The 9933-nt window shown below is 44.6% G+C and overlaps 1 non-coding gene across 1 annotated transcript; it reads right to left on the bottom strand.

The window, feature by feature from the left end:
• Positions 1 to 9624: 9624 nt before the first annotated feature.
• On the bottom strand, positions 9625 to 9699 carry Trnas-aga (transfer RNA serine (anticodon AGA)). The gene has a single exon. It is a non-coding gene; the product is annotated as a tRNA-Ser (tRNA).
• Between the last annotated feature and the right edge of the window lie 234 nt (positions 9700 to 9933).

Here is a 9933-nt window from a genome sequence, read left to right as displayed (position 1 = left end):
TCACTCTCTCTGTGTCGCAAATTAGCAGACGGTTCACGCGCATGTCCTGTGAAACACACAGATCGAAAAAAATTCTGTTCATGAATGTCACCATAACGGGTCGAATCACCAGACTGAGGTACAAATTTGCAATCAGTGGGCTTGGGATAAGCGCCGGCCGGAGTGGCCGAGCGGTTATAGGCGCTACAGTGTGGAACAGCGCGGACGCTACAGTCGCAGGTTCGATTCCTGCCTCGGGCATGGATGTGTGTGATGTCCTTAGGTTAGTTAGGTTTAAGTAGTTCTAAGTTCTAGGGGACTGATGACCTCAGATGTTAAGTCCCATAGTGCTCAGAGCCTTGGGATAAGCACGAGAGTGCTCCTGCTATCATCTGGGTATCGCACCCCAGACCGTAACTCCAGGTGTAGGCCTAGTGCATCTAGCACGCAGCGAAGTTGCTTACAGGCCCTCAACTGGCCTCCTTCTAACCAACAGAGTCACTTTCATCATAAAACACAACAGACTTTCACCTTCTCCTCCAATGAGATCTCGATTGACACTAACGAAGTCGCAGATGTTGGTGGTTTGGGCTCAGTGGAATGCACACTACAGTGTGTCCGGCTCGGAGCTGTCCTTGAAGTAACTGATTTGTAACTGTTGCTTGTGTCAGTGTCGTGCCAACTGCTGCTGACATTGCTGCTGCAGATGCAGTACGGTGCGGCAGAACCATACACTGAACACGAAGATCTTCTCTCTCGGTAGTGCCACGTGTCCGCCCAGAGACCGTACTTCTTGTGACCGTAAATTCTGGTGACCACCACTGCCAGCAATCATGTACAGTGCCTACATTCTTTCCAAGTCGTTCTACATTATCGCAAAAGGAACATCCAAATTCTCGTAGCCCTATTACACTATCTACTTCAAACTCAGTGAGGTGTCGCCTAAGGGCGTCTTTGTCACCTTAAAGACATTCTTGACTAACATAAACTCACCATGTCCTGTGTCACAGGTAACTAACGCTCACGACTGTTACAGCGCGTATTTAAACCACATCCGATTTGCGTCATCATTGTAGTTCACCTAGTGCCTGCCACTCTTAAGCGACTGGCGCGAAATTTCAATAGACATCATGTTTCAGGTCTAGAAACACGTCTACCAACTTCCCTTTACGTTGCACAACTCCTTCTTGGCCGGCCGCTGTGGCCGAGCGGCTCTAGGCGCTTCCGTTTGGAACCTCGCAACCGCTACGGTCGCAGGTTCGACTTCTGCCTCGGGCATTAATTTGTGTGATGTCCTTAGGTTAGTTAGGTTTAAGTAGTTCTAAGTTCTAGCGGTCTGATGACCTCAATTGTAAAGTCACATAGTGCTCAGAGCCATTTGAACTCATAGTTCCGTTTGTGCAGTGTATGACGGCAGAATGTTGCGGCTGGGCATTGTTTATAATGCGAGTGTAGGCACCCCGTCCGAGCAGTCTGTTATAGACATGAATGTAAGGAAATTGGAAGCACACTGCGAGTTAACCGACTTTGAACGTGGTATAATGATAAATGCAAGACGAATAGGTGACTGCATATCGGAGATCACACAAGAGTGGGGTTCTGGTGGACAACAGTGAGTAGGGTACTTTTGCAGTATCGAAGAGACAATGGTTTCACACGCGTAGACCTCCGCACTGGAAGATAAATCTTTGACGAATGGACGATTGCGCCTCGGCAGAGTCACACGGAAAAATGTACGATCTGATGTGAATCACATCACTGTCGATTTGAATGGGGACTGTGAGGAACCGATTTCTAGCATGACTATACTGCGGCAAATGCACCGCATACACCTCAGCATTTTGCAACCGACTCATGTTGCAATGCTTTTCCAAGACTTTTTGACTACTCAGTCATGGGCATGGTGTTCTCGGTGAAGCATTCACCGGATGGAGGACATCAACTACGACAGCCTCATAGATGTCGTTTTTGAAGTGGATGACATGTACTGGAACATGGTTGCTGTCATTGTTCTGATTAGTGAGAACTTACCCAAAACATCATTTCCAAACAGCGCTAAGGTTATATGAAGAGCGCAAATGGAAAACGACCTGAAAACCATTTTCGCACAAAAACCGTTTTCAGTGCTGACGGTGTCTCGATACAATCTTCCATATCCCTAGTAAATCGCTCATGGCCTTTGTGCCAGGCCCTCTGTAGTTCCAAAAATTAAAGTATTTGAGCAGTAATTTTTGCTGATTACAGTTCCACTAGTGAAAAATCTAGCGTTGTATTTCCATAACTGTATTACAACAAGTAAAACGTAGTGCCTCAGTATTCTTGGCACTTGGAACAAAATGTTTCCTCCTGCTGTTTTGTCAAAAACTTGTATTTTTCAGACCTTGGCTGTGTACAAAATATAAATTAATCCTTGCAAAGAATAAGACGCCAACCGACGTCCGTTAATAACGTAATTTATTTAAAGTAATAGCGTCGTTACCGGTTGCGAACAGACGTTTTCGTCTTCAGACGGGTGTTAGCGTTTATATTGCTTTTGTTGTTGTTAACATTAGTTCTTTGAGGTAAACGAAGCCAATAGCTAACGTAAACAAACATCTTCTTTTTTCATTTCACTGACAAGTGTCAGATTTGACACATCGTTTTCCGCGTCCACTCTTCGTATGACAGCCCTAAGGCTATCCCTATATTTAAAATAAACAACGCCCATGAAACGATCACTGTATTCATGTTTGAACCACTAGTTTGCTAGCCGAGGAAGGCAGAGGATAAGAGATACCTAAGACATGTGTACATGTGGCCCGAAAGACTTCTCCCTCGCAGAAAAAAGTGATCCAATCATTTTCCTAAATTTTTTCTTCGCCTTTCAAATTTCAGTATTGCTAATAACATACTTGTTTTTAAAAGCTAGCGCGTGAAAGGAGAACGCACGTATTAAAATTCCGCTGAACAAGTAGACCCAGTCGGCGCATTAAAGACAGACAAAAGAGCTTTTTGTTGAAGAAAGTTTGGTTATAGTCTTGTAACCTGCGGCGAGTTAACAAAAGGCTGAAAGGGAAGGGGGACGCTACTTAAGAGCACGGAACAAAATTATCGTGTCTAGAGCTCAGTGTAAGGAGAGTGAGGGGATGATGGAGAAGGCAGAAAGTGTGTTTTTTTTCTTTTTTTTCCAGCCAAGAACCGCCTTTATGGTGAACATTATTCGTCTTGTGTCTCACCAGAAGCATCATTCTTAATTCAGTATGTATGCTATCACTATAGTGGTGATCATGCTATTCACTGCACGTCGGGAGTATTTGTGTTGCTTGCAATTACGTGAGAATAGGCAAAGGGTAAAATCCGGCGCCTGTTCATAGGCTACTCCACTACAAAAGTACGAAAGCAGTATTACTAAGCGGTGTGAAGTCTCCATGCGTATCAACAATGGTCTCGCTCCAACAGACGTTGCAAAAAACGTCGACATTTAATTCGACTCATTTGTGAACATTAAGGTGATCACTAAACTTCTCTGGTATTGCTCGCTTAACTACCAGCGATGAGAATTACCTCTTCCTACGCACGGACCTGACACATCGGCATCGGTTGCGGAAGCTGGGCGTTCTAAGTATGAAATGTGCTACCTGGTTTTGTTTTGAGTTTACGTTTGATATAATTTGGTATGAAAAATGGTTCAAATGGCTCTCAGCATTATGGGACTTAACATCTGAGGTCATCAGTCCCCTAGACTTAGAACTACTTTAACCTAACTAACGTAAGGACATCACACACATCCATGCCCGAGGCAGGATTCGAACCTGCGACCATAGCAGCAGCGCGGTTCCGGACTGAAGCGCCTAGAACCGCTCGACCACAGCGGTAGGCTAATTTGGTGTGATTCGACCAAGCGAACCATCTGTCTGTCCGTAGTGGGAAGTGAGATCGTGACATGGTTGGATACAGCGATGATCCAGTTCAAAGCAGTGCACCTTGTCATGTCGAAGTGCAAACACGGACAGAGTTAACGGAAAAGGGTTTCGCGGACAGTAGTGGACCCTTATTGTTGGAGTCATGACATTTGCTGACAATGAGGTGGTACCAGTACCGACGATAAAGGTCACGAAACATCCAAGGAAAATGCTGCAATGAAGTCAATAGATGGTGTGTGAATTACGAGAGAAGTGATACATTGATGAAGGGAACGGTATTCACGTCTCTGCAACAGCCAAGAAGAAGAATAAAAGTTCACACAATCAAATCAAACTCCCACTCATGATACTTACAAATATGAAATGAAACAGAAATTTCTGCGACATTTTGACCAATACGAAGAATGAACAATTTTACGCAAAATTTAAAGTTTATATTGTACAGAACTTGAAGGTTAGCACGGAAACTATGGGAAAAAACTACTCCTTCTACTGAATTTTTTGTTTTAAAATATGTCAAAATGAACGCGTTATGTGCTAACAAGACGATATAGTTTCAAACAAGGCGTACTACATTTTTACGTAAATCCGAACCATTAGAATTGAAGTGGTTTATTCAGACGAAACGTGGTATCATACATAGTGCACTGTGAATAGGTGTCAGATTATGCAAGGAGCATTATCACAACAAATGTGCAGATGTATGTTTAATTGTAGTGTAATGTAGGGCACTGGCGTATGTGTGCGTGTGTTCCACTTCTACGAATACCGGACTGTACGCTACTATTGTCTCCCCCCCCCCCCCTCTTCCCCGTATCTCGGATGTAAACACAACGGTGCTGCCATCGTGACCAGTACTTGGCTTCGACGTTTGACGAGGTGTGTGTGTGTGTGTGTGTGTGTGTGTGTGTGTGAAGGAGCAGGTGGGTATAATGGCCTGCAGTATGCTTCCTGCTGTACATATGTAAGGCAGACGACTGGCTACGTCCAGGAGAAGACGTACCAAAGTAAACTGATGTACCCATTGAGAATGAGAGAGTAAAATCTCGAAACGCATCGTGGAAGAAAGTTAATATCGCAGATAATTATTTCAGTTTCTCGTGGGCACACCTTGACAAGTGTGCTGCTAATGTGCGATACTGTAGGATCGGAGTAGCGTTATCGCATTTCTGTGCGGTCATGCTGCCTAAACGAAAATGCATCGCAACAATAATGATGGCGACCATGACAGTGTGCAGTAAGTGACACTCGTGACAGAAGAGCGATGTGGCAGTGGTGAAGGGAATAGAGAGAGTGGCCGTTCTCCTTTTGTGATTGGTTGTTGTTATGTGAATTGTCCTGTCTTTCAGTCACGTTGTCATTCTGATCCAAATATAAGCATCAACATTTAGCAGTGCACTTGCAAAGAACTATCTACTTAGGTAACAAAGAGGAACGGTTGGGTAAAAAATTTAACACAAGTAAGTAATAATGATAATTACATTAACTGAATTTTCCGCCGATGTTTGTCAGAACACGATAATAATATTAAAAAAGAAAATACTTCCTAATTTTCTCCAAGATTATATTTATTTGGTCACGAATCGACTTTTCGGTTTATCAGGCCATCTGAAGGTGACAACTGAATTTCGCAAACATAGATAAATAGGATGTGCAGCTTGCACAGATATTTTTACATACGTTAAAAAAATGGCATAAAATTCTTACACAGGAAAAAATTATATTTTCGTCACATACAAATAGTTTCATTAACTAGAAATTGGAATGAACAAAGCGCAATCAACAATTGAGTTTGAATATTTAATTTAACAAAGGTGAAAATGGAAAATACGTCCACCCATTTAAACCTAGGATGGTGTTCTGTGTGAACTGTTTGTTCATTTCCGGTATTTCCAATAGGGTCATATTTCTACTTCTCTTAACAGAATCAAAAATTTTGCGTTATACATGAAAAGTTTTCCGGTCTCCGACCCGGCCGGTTATCGAAACCGGGACCCTGTGATGTAGGGGCAGCGATGCTAACAGTAAAAGTATTTTGTTCCTAGGAGGATGCGTCAGCTCGGTTGGGATACGACGTTCAAGTCGATGGTGGTAGCGGTCGTTCTGGCAGTAAAATTTCTTCCTTGCCCATGAGAAAATTGCGTTTTGATCTGAACGAATGAATCTATGTGCAAGGGTATCCTGTACATCTACATCTACGTGCAAGGGTATCCTGTAACGGACACTTTCTGCAGGAAGGATTTGGTGTCAGATTAATGTTGTGTAAGTTCAATCCAGTTGGATCCTTCTCACTGACTACGTCCAACGAAGTGGATTTGACATGTGACAGAATTAATTTTCGACAAACATTTAAGGAATCTGTGCTCCAATCTGTCGAAGGATAACACCTGTAAAGTTGGCCTACTGTCGGGAGCTGATATGGTTGTTGGTATAAAAAAGCCTTAGAACGGTAGAGAGAGTCCTTCCCCATGTAACTTGCCATAATGCAATACGTTTGACCAATCGTTGGGAGGGGGCTTATACTTCAGGTGTGAATATTTGCGGAGACAATTCGACTGGCCTACAGGCTTCAAACAAAGTTTTTTCTAGTAGCCCACAAGAGACGGAAAATACACTCGGGCGGAAATAATACTGGAGTCGACTAGAGTATTGCGCAGATCCAAACCGCCTTTGGAAATTGGTATGGCTGTTGTTAGAAAGGGTAACTTAGACGACCATATCTCCCAAGCAGCAGCTGCCAGATTTTGTTCCGCTGTGTTGACCGGGATTGGCTAAACTGGTGTGGCGTGGTGGAGTTCAGGTAAAGCATAGGTGTTAACGAAATGAACGATCTTCAGTATGTCAGAATCCCGAAATCGATGATCTGCGGACTTCGGTGTGCAGCTTAGTGTGCGCTGTTTTTAAACTTCCTGGCAGATTAGAACTTCGTGTCGGACTGGGACATGAATCCGGAATCTGGCTGCTAGAAGGTAGCACAAAGGTGCTGGCAGGTATAATTACGTGATGGTGGCAGTGTCTCGTGGCTGGACAGCTCAGCTGGTATGATCATTTTACCGCCAAAGGCGAGGTTTCGGGTTCGTTTTAAACTACCAGCAAATTTCAGTGTGACAAATAAATGAAAGAGAGTTACTGATTGCAGCGTGATAACGCAAAGCGCCAAAAAAAAAAAAAAAAAAAAACAAGATGGTATTGTCGTGCCTTTCTAACGACACAGTTACAACAAGCCTGCCATATACGATAATTTCCTATTAGGTGACCTACTAACACATATCTTCCAGTATGGCCCCGAAATTCGGAAGCACGCTTCGCTTATAAACTGTCGCAAAGAATGAACGGAAGTAAGGTAATAAAAATAAAACATGAAATGGACACTCGTACAGAAAACAAAACAGCCTACGCACAAAGCGTCTGAAAGAGGAGAAGGAATGAATTATTCACAGAGGCAGGTTCATAATAACCAACACACAAAAACGGCAACGCATTCAGAAAATGCGAGCTATGCGTGACGCGGAAAGCAAACAACAATGCGAGGAGGTCCTTTGTGATGAGGATGACAGGAAACGCAATGCAAACAGGACGAATGCAGAGGAGCAAATCGGTTACGTTCCAACCGAGAATAACGGGAACGCTTTATAAATGGGCGTCGCTAGCGTGGCGACGTTTCAGAACAGTAATGAAGAATTCACGGAGTTCAGAATGCACCCTGCACCCCCTTTCACTGGCTGCTCCGCCCACAGTGCGCCACGGGAGCAGACTGACTTAGCTGGTTATACACTGAATCGGAGAATCCAATGCATTTCACTTCACAGTGACGCCTAGTGTTCATAATTCACTTTCGCTCTGTCTACTCACGTAGGAATTTTGCTATCTTTCTATCTCATATCTACATATACAATGAAGAGAGAAAGAAACTGATACACCTGCCTAATATAGCGCAGGACCACCGTGAGCACGCAGAAGTGCGCAACACGTCGTGGCATGGACTCGACTACAGTCTGAGGTACTGCTGAATTGACACCATGAATTCTCCCGGGCTGTCCACAAATCCGTAACAATATGAGGGGACTGAGATATCTTCTGAACAGCAAGTTGCAAGGCATCCCACGTAGGCTTACTAATGTTCATGTCTGAGGAGTTTGGTGGCAGCAGGAGTGTTTAAACTCAGAAGAGTGTTCCTGGAGCCACTCTGTAGCAATTCTGGACGTGTAGGGTGTTGCATTGTCCAGCGGGAATTGACCAAGTCCTTCGGAATGCACAATAGACTTGAATGGATACAGGCGATCAAACAGGATGCTAATGTACGTGTCACCTGTCAGAGTCGTATCTAGACGTGTTAGGGGTCCCATATCACTCCAGCTGCACACGACCCACAGCATTACAGAGCCTCCACCAGCTTGAATAGTCCCCTGCTGACTTTCAGGTTCCATGGACTCATTAGGTTGTTTCCACGCTCGTACACGTCCATCGGCTCGATACAAATTGAAACGAGACGTCCGACTAGGTGACATATTTCCAGTGGTCAACAGCCCAACGTCGGGGCTGGCGGGTCCAGGAGAGCAGACATCAAGGGTACACAAGGGCCTTCGGCTCCGAAAGCCCGTATCGATGATATTTCGTTGGATGATTCGCACGCTGACACTTGTTGATGGCCCAGCATTGAAATCTGCAACAATTTTCGGAAAGATTGCACTTCCGTCACGTTGAACGATTCTCTTCAGTCGTCGTTGGTCTCATTCTTGCAGGATCTTTTCTCGGCCGCAGCGATGTCGGAGATTTTATGTTTTACCGGATTCCTGACATTCACGATACATTCATGAAATGGTCGCACTGGAAAATCCCCACTTCATCGCTACCTGTGTCCCAACGCTCGTGCGCCTACTATAACACCACTTTCAAACAAACTTAAATCTTCTTATCTGCCGTTGTATCAGCAGTAACCGATCTAAAAACTGCGCCAGACACTTGTTGTCTTATTTAGGGATTGCTGACTGCTGCGCGTATTCTGCCTGTTCACATATCTGTGTATTTGACTACGCATGTCTATACCAGTTTCTTTAGCGCTTCAGTGTATACGTATACTCCGTAAGCCACCTTTTGATGTTCGGCGGCGTGAAGCTCTGGTCCTACAGTCATTTTCCCCCTTCCCTGTTCTAATCTCGAATGGTAACTGGGAAGAACGACAGTCCATAAACTTCCGTACGAGTTCTGATTTCTCGTGGTGGTTTTGTCGTGGTGGTTATTTAGCCAATCATCGTAATTATTACCTCAGCCATTTCTTTCATTCTACAATGTAGCCTCGCGAAGCAATGAATTCAGTTATGTTTATAGCTTCTTCTTTCATGGAGAAACGGTTGTGGTCCATATTTAGCCAGTTGACTCCAGCGATCTTTAACCCATCGATATGGCGTTTTTCCTCGCTGTCTGCCTGTGTAGCTTGGACTGCAGTCCACTACCGCTTTTGTACATCGGTCATCACTCCTTCTCGCAGGATGGCCGCACAGTTGTCACTGCATAATGAGTGCTCTCTCCAGGATGTCCTTGCCGAAACATACATTGCCGGAAAAATTGTAACACGTAAAATAACTGTGTTCACTGTTACCAAGGCATGATATGTGCATTTGTCATCACGACTGGCGTTGAGATGGCGCTCAGGAGGCCTGTTCTCGGACCCCCTGACTGAGCAGGCAGTAACTGTGCTGAATTTAAAGGTGAATAATGAAACTTCCTGGCAGATTAAAACTGTCTGCCGGACCGAGACTCGAACTCGGGACCTTTGCCTTTCTCGGGCAAGTGCTCTACCAACTAAGCTACCCCAGCACGTCTCACGCCCCGTCCTCACAGCTTTACTTCCACCTCTACCTCGTCTCCTACCTTCGAAACTTTACAGAAGCTCTCCTTTGTTTCAGGAGTGCTTGTCCTGCAAGGTTCGCAGGAGAGCTTCTGTAAAGTTTGGAAGGTAGGAGACGAGGTACTGGCGGAAGTAAAGCTGTGAGGACGGGGCGTGAGTCGTGCTGGGGTAGCTCAGTTTGTAGAGTACTTTCCCGCGAAAGGC

Source organism: Schistocerca nitens, chromosome 6 (genome assembly GCF_023898315.1).
Source record: "Schistocerca nitens isolate TAMUIC-IGC-003100 chromosome 6, iqSchNite1.1, whole genome shotgun sequence".
Classification (NCBI taxonomy): domain Eukaryota; kingdom Metazoa; phylum Arthropoda; class Insecta; order Orthoptera; family Acrididae; genus Schistocerca; species Schistocerca nitens.
The sequence above is the reverse complement of the archived record's forward strand: the minus strand, read 5'-3'. Positions and strand labels throughout refer to the sequence as shown.